Source organism: Sus scrofa, chromosome 11 (genome assembly GCF_054392235.1).
Source record: "Sus scrofa isolate SSC_HxYL_T2T_F1_AM1 chromosome 11, Sscrofa_HxYL_maternal_Yorkshire_Landrace_v2.0, whole genome shotgun sequence".
Lineage (NCBI taxonomy): Eukaryota > Metazoa > Chordata > Mammalia > Artiodactyla > Suidae > Sus > Sus scrofa.
This window is the reverse complement of record NC_139393.1, coordinates 55,222,951-55,238,070: the sequence shown is the minus strand read 5'-3', so window position 1 is coordinate 55,238,070 and position 15,120 is coordinate 55,222,951. Positions and strand designations below refer to the sequence as shown.

The window sequence follows — 15,120 nt, the reverse complement described above, 5'->3', positions numbered from 1 at the left end:
CTCTTCTCTTTCTTTCTGAAACTTTATTTATATACTTGGCCTCTTATACTGATCCTTTAATCTTTTTTTATTACTTATTTCCAACCTCTGTCTTTAGTCTACTTTTTGGGAAATTTTATCAACTGTGTTTTCCAAACTTTTGTCAAATTTTTGATTGCTATATATATTTGGTTTCCAAAAGCCATTTATCTGCTTCTTTTTTGATGCACCCAGTTCTTTTTCCATGGAAACAGTATCTTCTTTCCTCTGAAGATATCAATGATACTTCTCCGAGGTTTTCTTTAGCTTTGTGCATTGTCTCTTTCATCTGAATTCCTTACTTTGCTTGTTTTTTCCTAGAAACTTTCCATAAAGCCCTAAAAAGCTGTGTATGTCAACTGGCATCCTTCATTTCAGCATTACTGGGCTGAGCCATTTCCTGGAAAGACATAGTGTTCAGTACCTCTAAGTTCTCTGGTCAGCTTGCCCAGAAGAAAATTCTAATGTCCTGTCTTAGCTACATAAACTTGGCTGCCTGATTTCTCCAAAGCAAGTGGAATCAGCTGGATGAGGTTATTACCATTCAGTGTCTAGACCCTCAGGGCACCCTTTGCTGTTAGGATGATCACCCAAAGCCAGCTGTGCATGGAGTCCTCAAGCCCTGAGTTCCTCTGATTCAACCTCTCCAGGGAGCAAACAACCAGTCTTCTGCTTGGGTTAAGGGGGAAGCAGTGAGCCAGCTTTGCGGAATGGAATACAGCTTCTGGGGCTCCAAACTGCTCCCCATGCAGACCAGTGTTCTGGACCAATCTTCCTATACTCAACCCCTTCCTATCTGTGACCTCCATGACCCTCACTTTCAGTGGTGCCTTAATACATCAACTCCTGGGACTTCCTGGGGTTCTGTTGCATCTCAGCTAAAGGCACAAGATGTCCATCTGCCACTAATTAGTGTTGCTAATTATGACCACCAGGTCACAGCGCTGTCCAGCTTCTGCACAGCACAGGTGCAACATAAGCAATGTGTGAGGAAACAACTGAAACCATGCAATTATCTTGCTTCTTCACAAACTTTCCCCTCAAGCCGTAACTTTCATTGATAATTTTCATTTGAATAACTCTCTTTTATTTTACTTTTGCTTTTTAGGGCCGCACCGGTAGCATATGAAGTTCCCAGGCTAGGGGTCAAATCAGAGCTGTAATTGCCAGCCACAGCAACTCGGGATCCAAGCCATGTCTCTGACCTACACCACAACTCACAGCAATGCCAGATCCTGAACCCACTGAGTGAGGCCAGGGATTGAACACACATCCTCACGGATTCTAGTTGAAATTGTTAACCACTGACCCACTAAGGGAACTCCCTGAATAACCCTTTTAATGTAATGGTTTCAAAGTAATTTTTTAACTTTACCACTTCCTCCACATTTTGATTTTTATTCCAGTATATTGTATGAGCAATAGATCCAAATTTATACTTTTTCAAATGGTTATTCATTTGTTTTAACACCATTTATTTAAAAGGCTCATCTTTGCACCAGTGATTTAATACATCACCTTTGCAGACAGTTAATTTCCACAGGAAGTTGGTTCTGCTTGTGGAATTTGCATTCCAATGGTCTATTTATGCACCAATACCACACACATTTAATTATATATCTTGATTTTCAAAGTCATCCTAGCTATTCTTGCAAGTTATTTTTTTATAAACTTTAGTATCAACATGCTTAGCTCTAGAAAAAAAACTTTGGTTCTTTTATTGAGTACATTAAATTTATATCATCTTAGAGAGAACTGACATCTTAATGATGTTAAGACATTCTAACCAAGGACAAAGGATTTTTTACATTTATTCCAGCATCCTTTTGAATTTTCCAGGAGTGTTTCATAGAGGTTTGAATATTTGTTAAGTTTACTCTTAACATCTATTACCTTTTTGTCACTGTTGTGAGATTTTCTCTTCCATTATATCGTCCAACTAGTTATTACTGGTGTACACATCCCCTGTTGACTTTTGCATATTAATTTTATATTTTGCCACTAAATTATTTTGTTGTTTGAGTCAGGTTTACTTTGATTCTCCAGAATTTTTCAAGTATATTATTATGTTGTCTACAAATAAAGGATAGGTGGAGAAATTCAAGTTTATCTAGTCACCAATATTTTCCAGATGCAGAAAACCCAAAAGTGTGGTTTGGATAATTTACTAAAAGCAACAAAACAATAATTCTGGATGTTATTTCTCATACACGCGTGCACATACACACACACAAACATTTTCTTGAGATAAAACAGTTCTGAAAAGAAAGGCAAATGAGAGTGTTATTAATACAATCTTGTTAAGAAAATGATGGCTCATAAGTTCAATATGGCTTCCTACAACTCCAGAATTCTGGAACAAGTTAAAGAATGTGGGAGTTCCCCTTGTGGTGCAGCAGAGCGAATCCAACGAGTAACATGAGGTTGCAGGTTCGATCCCTGGCCTCACTCAGTGGGTTAAGGATCCAGTATTGCCATGAGCTGTGGTGTAGTTCTCAGACACGGCTCGGACCCCACATTGCTGTGGCCCTGGCATAGGCCAGCAGCTACAGCTCCATTTCAACCCCCTAGCCTGGGAATCTCCATATGCCATGGGTACAGCCCTAAAAAAAAGAAAGAGATACCTTAGAAATCTATACATAGAACTTCCATATGACCCTGCAATCCCACTCTTGGGCATCTATCCGGACAAAGCTCTACTCAAAAGAGACACATGCACCCGCATGTTCATTGCAGCCCTATTCACAATAGCCAGGACATGGAAACAATCCAAATGTCCATCGACAGATGATTGGATTCGGAAGATGTGGTCTATATACACAATGGAATACTACTCAGCCATAAAAAAGGATGACATAATGCCATTTGCAGCAACATGGATGGAACTAGAGAATCTCATACTGAGTGAAATGAGCCAGAAAGACAAAGACAAATACCATATGATATCACTTATAACTGGAATCTAATATCCAGCACAAATGAACATCTCCTCAGAAGAGAAAATCATGGACTTGGAGAAGAGACTTGTGGTTGCCTGATGGGAGGGGGAGGGAGTGGGAGGGATCGGGAGCTTGGGCTTATCAGACACAACCTAGAATAGATTTATAAGGAGATCCTGCTGAATAGCATTGAGAACTATGTCTAGATACTCATGTTGCAACAGAAGAAAGGGTGGGGGAAAAAACTGTAACTGCAATGTATACATCTAAGGATGACCTGACCCCCTTGCTGTACAGTGGGAAAATAATAATAAAAAAAAAAGGCAAAAAAAAAAAAAAGAAAGAAAAAATGTCTAGTTTAGCAGTACTCATAGCTATAAGGTGAATGTATCCATGATAGAGTTATAGAAAAATGGGAAGAAAGCAATTGATGACATTTTGGCTAATGTACCAGCTAGTGGGAAAATTCCCCATCAAGTAAGAGCTGAAACTATACATTGTATGAATAACTTCACAAATGCATTTACTACCACGTGCCTCATAGGATATTTGCATAGTTTTCTTACTTACTCAACTGCCTACCTATCAAACCACTCATCCTCACATCAGCAGTCAACCATCTTTCCACTTTTACAGAGCGTGGCATCGGCTTATGATATAAGAACTCATGAAGAGCTTAAAGAAAATGCACATATAGGTCAGTATCTTTTCTTGCACTCCACGTCAGAAACTTCACTGATATTTATAATTTGAAAGACTCTTGCAAAATCTCAGGATAGATCCCTTAAATGTCAATCATCCTTTTTTTTTTCATCTTATATCTACCATTTTTAAGCTTCACAGAAAAACCTCATTCCTAGTATCTTGAAACTTGGGATGACCTGTTTTATCTTTACCCTCTCCATATAATTCATGGATGTTGATGACAATCTCCTTAAGCCTTTTTTTCTCCAATGTGGAAATTTCTCCTTCAGAGACCTTTCTCAGACAGTAATAAGATGAAATTAGAAGGGACCAGAGCTAAGGTACTTACAAAATTAAAGGATAATCCATCAGGGAGAAAAATATAAAGAGATAAAAGAAAAATGAGGAAGAGACTTAAAGTGAAAGGATTAGGAAATAAAGATTTTTAAACTGGAGGAGAAGGGTTTTCCTGCTAGTTTCTCGGTCACATCAATGATTTCCTTTACTTTCTCATTTCTAGAAATAAGTGCTGCTGCTTTCATGTGGGTACTTCACTAGTTACTTTCCTAAAACAGACTGCGACAGAGAACAATTACTCACACATTGCTGCAGACAACCCTGGAGGCTCAACCTCTGGTGAGGTCTCTTGCCAACATGCCAGACACCATCTCTTCTGCCTGTGGTCACATTATTTACATCCCTAACCAGCTCGGAAAAGGCCGCTTCTGGCTGTTTGACAGATGTGTATGTTGCAGACGCACATTCCCAGCAGAAGCGCATTATTTGATAATGCAACCCTCTCTGTCCATTACGACCTGTCACTGAAAACGGATGGCCCCCTTCGGTACAAAACTCATGTTCAATTCATTAGCATAAAAGGAACAGCAACCGCTGATATCAAACCATCTGAGGAAGTCAGAGGCAACACAGAACTGGGATGGGTGGCTATGGAATAAACTAGGCAGGTCCTTAAACAAGTAAGATTCTTTTTAGGAAATCCCATGAATGGCGCATGATGGTTTCAGACTTTTCTGAGACAGAAATGACATCTTCCTTTGGTTCAGCACTGACCCCATGGTCAATCTTTGTACATTATCATCACGCATTCCGATCCATTCTAAAACCCAAAGCACAGAGGCCAGTCTCTTACAGGTAGGTACCATAACTTAACATCTTTCTGCTTGCTCATTTCCTACAACCATGGCACCGATTCCTTGATGTCATGAAGGGCTCTGGTCTCCTTAAACTTCTCTCCCAAGCTGTTATCTTTTTGGCATTGAACATGCTTCTAACCGTACCTGGCCAAATGACAACAAAAAGTGTTTTGTGGCATTGAATTTATTTTATAGCTACATTTTGTTTATGATGCTAAAAATGATACCGCATTTATATTTAGAAAAATGACATACAATTTCTAAACAAACTTAAGTGAAAAAAGGTAATTATAAAAAAAATTGTAAGGAAATAGTAGCTAGGTGTTATGTGGGTATGGAAAAAGTTGTGGGAGTTCCCGTTGTGGCTCAGCAGAAACGAAAGTGACTAGTAACCATGAAGTGGCGGGTTCGATCCCTGGCTTCGCTCAGTGGGTTAAGGATCTAGCGTTAGGTCGAAGACACGGCTCGGATTCTGCATTGCTGTGGCTGAGGTGTAGGCTGGGAGCTGTAGCTCTGATTCGACCCTCAGCCTGGGAACCTCCATGTGCTGAAGGTCCCTAAAAAGCATAAAAAAAAAAAAAAAAGGAAAGAAAGAAAAAAGAAGTCATGAAGGCTGTACTCAATGGCAGATACTTTGAGAACACCTGGCTATTGGAAAGAGCTGCGTACTGATGTTAGAAAACCAGATTTCTAGTTCAGGCTCCGTCATTTGCTACACAGAAGATATCAGAAAAGTCATGTAACTTCTGTGTACTTCAGTTGCTTCACCACAAAAAAAGAGGAAGTTGGACTTCAACAATCTTTCAGTAAATAGTAATAGCCACCGCCAACGCAGTGCATATTTTCATGGGCTGGGCTGTGTGGCACTCTCACTTGATTTTACCCTCACAATGACCTTGCAAAGGAGACACTGTCCCTCTCGTTTCACAGATCGGAAAACAGACTCAGAGAAATGAAGTAACATTCCCAACATTGCGTTACTTGGACTCAAGCCCAGGTTTGTCTGACTCCTAAGCTGTGTTTCCAACTTCCAGAGGGTAGCACACATCATGAGCCCAATCACAGCTCTAATGGCCACTACTGTCCTGCAAAATCTCCCAAAGGGACTCAATTCAGATGTTCCTGGAGCTATATTAACAACAAAAAAAATTACAAAGGGCAATATAGGTTTTTTTTCTTCTTTTTAGGGCCACAGGTGCGGCATATGGAAATTCCCAGACTAGGGGGTCAAATTGGAGCTGCAGCTGCCAGCCTACACCACAGCCACAGCAATGCCAGATACTTAACCCACTGAGTGAGGCCAGGGATTGAACCCACATCCTCATGGACACTATGTCAGGTTCTTAACCAGCCAAGCCACAGCAGGAACTCCAGCTTTATATTATTTTTTAAAGACAAATCTAGAATTGAAAAAGTAACATAGTTATGATACAAAATACAGGGAGTACAGAAAAGTATAAAGAAGAAACAAAACATCACTTCTAATCTGACCACCATAAATTCCTCTTTGAATATATTTCTTCTCCATCCTTGTCCCATGAATGAATGTTCAACTGCCCAGCTCAGTCCCTGCAGCAGTGGGTCCTCAGTAAAGGATGAAGACTATTCTAGCTGATATCTTTAGCCTTCCTACTCTCCCTTCTGCCCCTTTAACTAATAGAATAGCAAGGGTACATTTTCTTGAGCACCTACTATATTAAGGTGTGTTGCTGGATCATTTCATTCACATGACATCTTTGTGAGACAAATACAATTTTTTTTTTTGTCTTTTTAGTGCCATACCCATGGCCTATGGAGATTCCCAGGCTAGGGGTCAAATCAGAACTGTAGCCACTGGCCTACAACACAGCCACAGCAACATAGGATCTGAGCTGTGTCTGCAACCTACACCAGAGCTCAATGCAATGCCAAATCCTTAACCCACTGAGCGAGGCCAGGGATTGAACCTGCGTCCCCATGGATGCTAGTCAGATTCGTTTCTGCTGAGCCATGATGGGGACTCCAAATACAATTTTTTCATTATTAATGTTATTTATATTTTTATCAGGAAGGAGACTGTGTCTTAAACAGTAAAGCAGTCATCTTGCCCAAGGTCATCCCACTAGCACACAAACTCAGATCAACACCATGACGCAGCCTAGAATCTCTAGTGAGTACTGCTTGCATGGAAGTAACTAATTTTAGGGTGAGTACTCACAGTCCCTAAAAAGGACTCCCAAAATTTCATAGTGCTGTCCAAACCCAGCTAATTCAGAACCTTGGCAAAATTTCCAAATTATTTTTCTCCTAATTCTTACTAGAGAATTCTAAGCAACCCCCCTACACACACACACACACACACACACACACACACACACACACACACACACACGTAGCAGTTGACTCCTAGGGAAAAAAAAACCTTGAAAACCAGAAGTTCCCATGTTGGGATGAGGAAACTAAACTCTAAAGGTGACATTGGACTAGTTTCACATAAGGAAGACTAGAAAAATGTGTACAACAGAAAGAAAAACTAGGAAAATTACACCTCAAAAAAGGGGTCCCAAGGAAACATCAGAATCCGGTTCCAGCTTTGTTGTCATAAATACAATGATATTTTAATTTGGTTGTTTTGGTTTTTCAACTGTAGAATATCACTAACAAAATACAAAAGTGGGTCTCTTCGTTTAAACTGGCCTTCTATCTACAAGTAGATTGAATCAACGCATAGACACAGAAAATCCATCACTGTGCGGTGATGGTTAATAAACTCTTCAGTATGAACAGTTGCTGCAACAGTGCAGCTGATTACACTGAAGCTGAATGTCAGAAAAAAATACATCAAGGCATGTTGAGTCAGTCCAGCATCTATGAAGAACAGGTTGCTCGGACAACCAGTATAAACCACCAAACGATCTAAAAGTCGTCGTTAAAATTTTACAGAAAAATTTTATATAAACATAATTTTATAAATCATATATATATAATTTTATATATCTCATTCTCAACACTAGGCATTTTTAACTACATATAGTATGGATTAGTCTAATCACTTAATCCAATGTGGAATTCAGTTTGGGTTTTTTAATTTTAATTTTTTTATTAAAGTATAGTTGATCTACAGTACTCTATAAAGTTCTGCTATACATCAAAGTGACCCAGTTATACATATATATACATTTTTTCCTCATATTATCTTCAATCAGCCTGGGTTTCAATATATGGTGAAATTGAGGAGAAGAAAACTGATTTTTATCAATATCCTAGGAATTAGTTTAACGCTTGCCTGATTCTATCAATGAATAAGTTACTTAAAAATTAGCTGTCTCTGGGAATTCCCATCATGGCTCAACGGAAATGAATCCAACTAGTAACCATGAGGTTTTGAGTTCGGTCCCTAGCCTCGCTCAGTGGGTTAAGGATCTGGCGTTGCCATAAGCTGTGGTGTAGGTCACAGATGAGGCTCAGATCCCGTGTTTATGTGGCTGTGGTGTAGGCCAGCAGCTACAGCTCCAAATGGACCCCTAGCCTGGAAACCTCCATATGCCACAGGTGCAGCCCTAAAAAGATACACACACAAAAAAAAGATCAGTTGTCTCTGAAAAATGGAAAGTTACTCTGAACATTTCATGAAATGGTCCATGTGAAAGTAAATACAATTCAGATACATTGATATTTGGACACAAATGATTGTCAGTGAATTGGTGGTCTGTCCTCATTCCAAATAAAGGCCCTCAATATTTCTGAGGATTAAATTTACCTTAAAAGCCATTCAATAAATGATTTAAAGAAAATCTTCCAACATTCTCCAATGTAAGTATTATACAGACAGGTCAATAAATCAACAGTGAGCAGGCAAAGATTTTCTGTTAAGCATCTCTCTTCAATAAGAAACTCCTATGTATTTTTTAAATGAATCCAGTTTAAGTTTTAGTTTGCTCAGTATAAAACACACAAAGTTCCTAAGCTGGCCTTGCTTTCTCAAAAGGAAAAATGTTTATCTCTAAGATTTAACTGTGGAAAAAAATGTGGTCACACATGGAACAATAAAGTGCAGGAGGAAAAAATTTGCAGGCTTTTTTTCAAACTTCCCCATCAGATCTCATTGTGATTTGAAGGTGGTTTTAACTTCTCAACAGTCTGATTACTGTTAAACCAATTGGATTGTCTGTCAGATTCTGAAAGCTGTCACCAAACAGGACAGAGTTGTCATCACTCAAGGATTTCAACTTTTCAAGTCTCATCAGAGTATCAGAACAATCCTAAAAGGGGAAGAAAGCCTATGGTTGCATGGTTTAAAAGTCAAGTAAATTCTTTAAATGCTATGTCAGAATAAATGATGTGAGTTAGGAATGAAGAGGACCTGGACCCAGCTAAAATTTCAATGTCAAAGAAATATGTGCCATTTAATTCAAATTACATGACCTGTCCAGGTGCATATCTAATTGAATATTAATTGACTTGGATGCCAGGCTGAGATTAAGCACCCTGGTGTATCATAACTCAGTAAAGCATTTCATGGTCTTACCTTCCCATTAACAAATGCCTGCTTTGGGGAAGATGTGCACTAAGAATGTGTAGAAGTACTGCGATCAGTTCAAATCCTCTGTACCATTTCACCCCATGGGACCTTGGGTAATATACTCAACCCTCTTAAGCTTTTTGAAGTCTCTGACTGTGGCTTTGTAAAATAGCAATTTGAGGAATCTACTTTATAAAGGGGTTGTGAGGAATATGAATTAAATACACAATATAAATGTTCATTTTCATTAGGAAATTGCATTGATTTATGAAATTTCAACTGGATGTTAGAAACCATAATATTCATGGTCTAATCCCACTTCCATTTACTATCTATACAGCCTTGGGCAAAACACGTCAGCTCTACAAGTGTATTTTCTCACTTCTAAATTGAGAATAGTAGTTTCCGTCTTGCCTGTATCTCAAGACTGCTGTGAGAATCAAATAAAAAAAATATATATATGAAAGTCCCCTATAGATAATAAGATTAACCATAAGATTTTTTTAAACATGAAAGCTAAGAATAAAGTCTTAAAATGTAGTATCAAGTAACCAAATGCAAGAGAGAAAAGTTTCAAGGGCCTCTCCTTCCCAGACTTTCCTCCCCACCATGCCAAAAGATTTGGGGTCACTTTAGAAGCTTTTCAAAACATTGACTCAGAGCATGAAACCAAGGAATCCTTGATTACTCCTCCGTGTTACAGCCAAAAATAAATTTTAACCAAACTATAACCTAAAGAAAAGGCAAACGCAGCATCTTTATGTCCTCAGAGCTCAACATCCATCTCCCTGAATCACAAGCTTCAGAGCAGTTGGTTAGACCTGTACCCTCCCTCAGAGACATAAACAAATCATGTTTCTCCTCTTCTGATGCTGTAATTTTATTAGTGACCAAAATCTTTCTAAAGAAGGAAAATAAGCAGAAATGACAAGAGAAGAGCCTGTTAGACGTGTCAGAAATGTAATGAAAAACATAGCATCCATGAGGACATGGGTTTGATCCTTACTCAATGGACCTGGCACAAGCTCTGGTGTAGGTCACAGATGCAGCTCAGATCTGGCATTGCTGTGGCAACTCCAATTTGACTCCTTCCCTGGGAACTTCCAAATGCTGCAGGGGCAGCCACTGAAAGAGAAAAAAAAAAAAAAAAACAAAGTCAGAATACACAAAATGTGGAGTTCCCGTCGTGGCGCAGTGGTTAACGAATCCAACTAGGAACCATGAGGTTGCGGGTTCGGTCCCTGCCCTTGCTCAGTGGGTTAAGGATCCGGCGTGAGCTGTGGTGTAGGTTGCAGACACGGCTCGGATCCCGCGTTGCTGTGGCTCTGGCGTCGGCCGGTGGCTACAGCTCCGATTCGACCTCTAGCCTGGGAACCTCCATATGCCGCGGGAGCGGCCCAAGAAATAGCTAAAAAAAAAAAAAAAAAAAAAAAAAAAAAAAGAATACACAAAATGTTAAATTAGTGAAGGGAGGAAAACAAATGATCATGCTGCTTCAGTGGAGGACAGAATGGGAGAGTGGTTCAAAGTACTGGTTTTGGAGTCAAATCCATTTGAATTTATATTAAGATCCACATCTTATTAGAACAGATTCGACCTCACCAGTTCTCAGTCTCTTAATCTGTACATCAAAGAAAAGACTGCCAAAATACCAAAGTGACTATGAGGATTAAGTCAGATACAACATGACACTCACACTTAACCCAGTGCCAGGAACACATAGGGTGCCCAGTGTATTGACGCTATTACAACAAAGGTGAGGATGACGAAAAATCAGAAAAGGTATTTAGTCCCCATATTAGTTTCCTAGGCTTCCATAACAGATTGTCACAAAGTGTGTGGCTTAACATAACAGCAAGTTAGTACCTGACAGTTCTGGAAATTAGAATGTTGAAATCAGCAGGGCCCTGCTCTTTCTGAAGGCTCTAGTGGGAGAATCTGTTCCTCATCTTCCTCTTCGCTTCTGGGGTTCCCAGCGCTCCTTGCTGTTCTGTGGTTTGAGAACCTACTACTCCAATCCCTACCTATCATGATGGGGTATTCTCCCTATGGGTTTTTCTCTCTGTCTCTTCCTTTCTTATAAGGACACAAATCATTTCAGATGGCGGGCCCCTCCTACTCCAATACAGCCTCATCTTAACTTGACTGCACCTGCAAAAACCCTACTGCCAAACAACATCACATTCACAGAGACCAAGGGTTAGGACTTCCACTTAGCTTTTCACCCACTAGAGTGCCTAAGGAAGAAGACAGAAATGAAGGATGCACACACAAGCTTTTTCCTACCCACATTCTATGTGGAAATAGAATAAGGATTCTATTGCATCTGGTTCTGGAAAGCTCCTAACCACAAGTAAGTAAATCATTCATAATAAAACCCAAAACAATTCAGGAAGTAAAAAAAGCTGGCTAATAAAGAAATCTAGCAAGAGTGAAATAAGTGCGTTGGGTAATCAAACTCCACAGAGAAAGAGTGAGAAGTTTGGATCAGTCCAGAAATCCAGAGAGTGAGACAGTATTCAGAAAGAGGATGCAATTAAGTGAGCAGATGATTTGGGGTGAGTAGCAGGTAATTTGTAAGGCTAAGAACAGTTCTAATGAATGATAGACAGAGGAAGACGGGAGAGTACGAGTTAGCCTTTAAAAATAGGGAACATGGCATAGGAATTAACTATGGCTCAGCAAGCTAAAGACATTTATCAATTCCCTGCTTTTACATACACTTGCTATAAAGGGAAATCCAAGTGATGCATAAACGAGCTGGGTCTTCCACACCATTGATCTGGGTGCAGGAGCCCTCATCCCATCTTCATGATGAAGAGGAGAGCTGGAGTGATGTGATAAGAAGTGGAGTGACGCACCCTCACACCATGCATTAAAATAAACTCAAAAAGGCTTAAAGGAACCCTATCGCATTGTTGGTGGGAATGTGAATTGGTGCAACCACTGTGGAAAGCAGTATGGAGAGTCCTCATAAAACTAAAAATAGAACTACCATTTGATCCAGCAATCCCACTCCTGGGCATCTATCCAGAGAAAACCATGACTCAAAAAGAAACATGTACTCCAATGTTCATAGCAGCACCATATACAATAGCCAAGACATGGAAACAAGCTAAATGTCCATCAACAGAGGAGTGGATAAAAAAGATGTGGTACATATACACAATGGAATATTACTCAGCCATTAAAAGGAAAGGAATAATGGCATTTCCAGCAACAAGAATGGACCTAGATTATCATGCTAAATGAAATCAGTCAGATAATGAGACACCAACATCAAATGCTATCACTTACATGTGGAATCTAAAAAAAGGACACAATGAACTTCTTAGCAGAATAGATACTGACTCAGACTTTGAAAAACTTTTGGTTTCCAAATGAGACAGGTTGGGGGGTGGGGTAATACATTTAGGGCTTGGGATGGAAACACTATAAAATTTGGTTGTGATGATTATTGTAGGCCTCTAAATGTAACAAAATTCATTGAGTAATTTTTAAAAAAGACTTAAACATAAGACATGACACCATAAAACTCTTAGAACATAGGCAAAACATTCTCAGATGTAAACCATGTAAATGTTTTCTTAGGTTAGTTTCCCAAGGCAATAGAAATAAAACCAAAAATAAAAAAATGGAACCTAATCAAGCTTACAAGCTTTTGCATAGCAAAGGAAACCATTTTTTCAAAAAAATGAAAAGACAACGTAGAGAATGGGGAAAAAATAGTTGCAAAGGATGCAACCAACGAGGGCTTAATCTCCAAAATACACGTGAAGTAGAGTGAGAATCGTTCGCCTCTCCCTCCATCCACTGTCTTCTAGATCTCACCAGGACACTAGCTCCATACACTGGCTCCATCACCAACGCCTCATACTTAAAAAGAGGATAATATAATACCTACTTTTGCAGGGTTTTCTGAGAGCAGTGAATCATTCCACATAAAATCCTTAGCATGGTGGCAGGTACATGGTGAGTTCTCCATAAATGACAGCTATCAGCTCAGACTGTCATCTTTATTTTCAAAGTGTATGCTGGTTTTCTTTCTTGTGACAAAGGAAGCCAGCTCTTCTATGCATCAATCAAGCAGGACAGGTTTTGTAGAGGACATGCTATGTCAACCAGGAGACTTACTACGTGCCCAGCACAGGGCTGGGCTGAATTAGAGATTTAAAAAGAAGCATCGTGAGACCTCTTCCATCTCAGAAAATCTGCCTCTATTCTATACCGTGCTACAATTCCAGCCACTAGAGGTTAATTTTATTGCTTTTGCTTATGGTTCAACATAGCCTTAAAAATACGTTTTTCTGGTTTGGGCAAATTACCCCATCTCAGTAAACAAAGCAGTGCTGGGAACATACTGTAATCCACCTCCCTCACAATAAGCTCAACTGAGTTCAACCAAAGGGTCTGGAGTCATGAGCGTAAGGTCAGCTGTCTCCCACCTGGAACACCTCCAGTGGCGGATCCCTCTGCAGTGGCACTGAACGTACTTCTATGTGTAGGGTACATGGGAAAGGTCAGGAAGAAGGTTTGAGGGAGGGAACACGCTCCCTTTATTGGTTCAAAATCTCAAGGAACTTCCCAGGTGAAATCTGAAACTGGTCCTTGTACAATGAGGGCAAGAAAGAGACCAAAGAGAGAGGCAGACCTCTCCAGATGGTTCAGTGGCAGTTTTAACAAGCAAGAGAACTCACTTATGAGGCTTGTCTCAGGCAGCTATAAGATGAATAGATCCTCCCACCCACCAGCCAGAATCATAAGAGTTTGTTTGTTTGTTTATTGTCTTTTTAGGGCCACACCTGTGGCATATGGAGGTTCCTGGGCCAGGGGTCCAATCAGAGCTGTTACTGCCAGCCTACGCCACAGCCACAGCAATGCCAGATCCGAGCTGCGTCTGTGACCTACACCACAGCTCACAGCAATGCTGGACCCTTAACCCACTGAGCCAGGCCAGGGATCGAACCCGCAACCTCACGGTTCCTAGTTGGATTAGTTTCTGCTGCACCAAGACAGGAACTCCCAAGAATCGTAAGAGTTTATATAGAGACCTGAACTGGGTTCGGTTGGGTAGACCAGATGGTCTCAACACATTGCTCTCTCCAATCTGCTTTCTCCAAGTGACTCCAGTGGGTGGAGCCTACATTCCAAGGACAGGGGACAGAGTGAGGACTCTCTGATTGCCCTGGTCCAGCTTGCCAGTCAACCAGTGATCACATCCTCTCAATAACCTCCCCCAACACTCTTGCAGAAAAAGTTTGTCAGAGACCACTCTCTTTACAGGCAGCCCTCCACTGCCACAGAGGGCAGGAAAAAACAGTACAAGTTTTGGATTTGATTCCTAATTTAGCACTATGACTGATTTGACCTTGGGCAGACTATTAACCCTATTTTAACCACAATTTCCTCATAAAAAAATATCTCACAGTAAGCATCTAAAACAGATAACTATTAGGTAGGTGGTTGTCTTCAAGCAATTCTGACTTAATTAGGAAAAGACATCTACATGGTAGAGAAATTGGTACAGAGGAAATTTCTAAGAGACATCACCCGTTTTCTAATTCTGCTTCCTGTAAAGAGAGGATAAAGGCAGGAATATCTTCAATTCTTAACATTTCCCAACAAGTAAAATTCCTTTTAAGAACCCATTCAAATAGCATGAATACATGAGCTTTACTTTTTTTCCTCAAATCCCTGAATAACAATAACATAAATTTGGTTGCATAAAATAACTGTGATCAGTTTGAATGAAACCAGAAATAGAACAATACAGTTAATCTCTATTCTCTGGATAGAATAATGAAGTCTGCTAACTTCTGAGACA

At 39.9% G+C, this 15,120-nt stretch overlaps 1 long non-coding RNA gene across 4 annotated transcripts in view; it reads right to left on the bottom strand.

The window, feature by feature from the left end:
• LOC110255828 (uncharacterized) overlaps positions 1 to 15,120 on the bottom strand; it is a 153,970-nt gene that overhangs the window by 130,375 nt on the left and 8,475 nt on the right. The window lies entirely within an intron of this gene.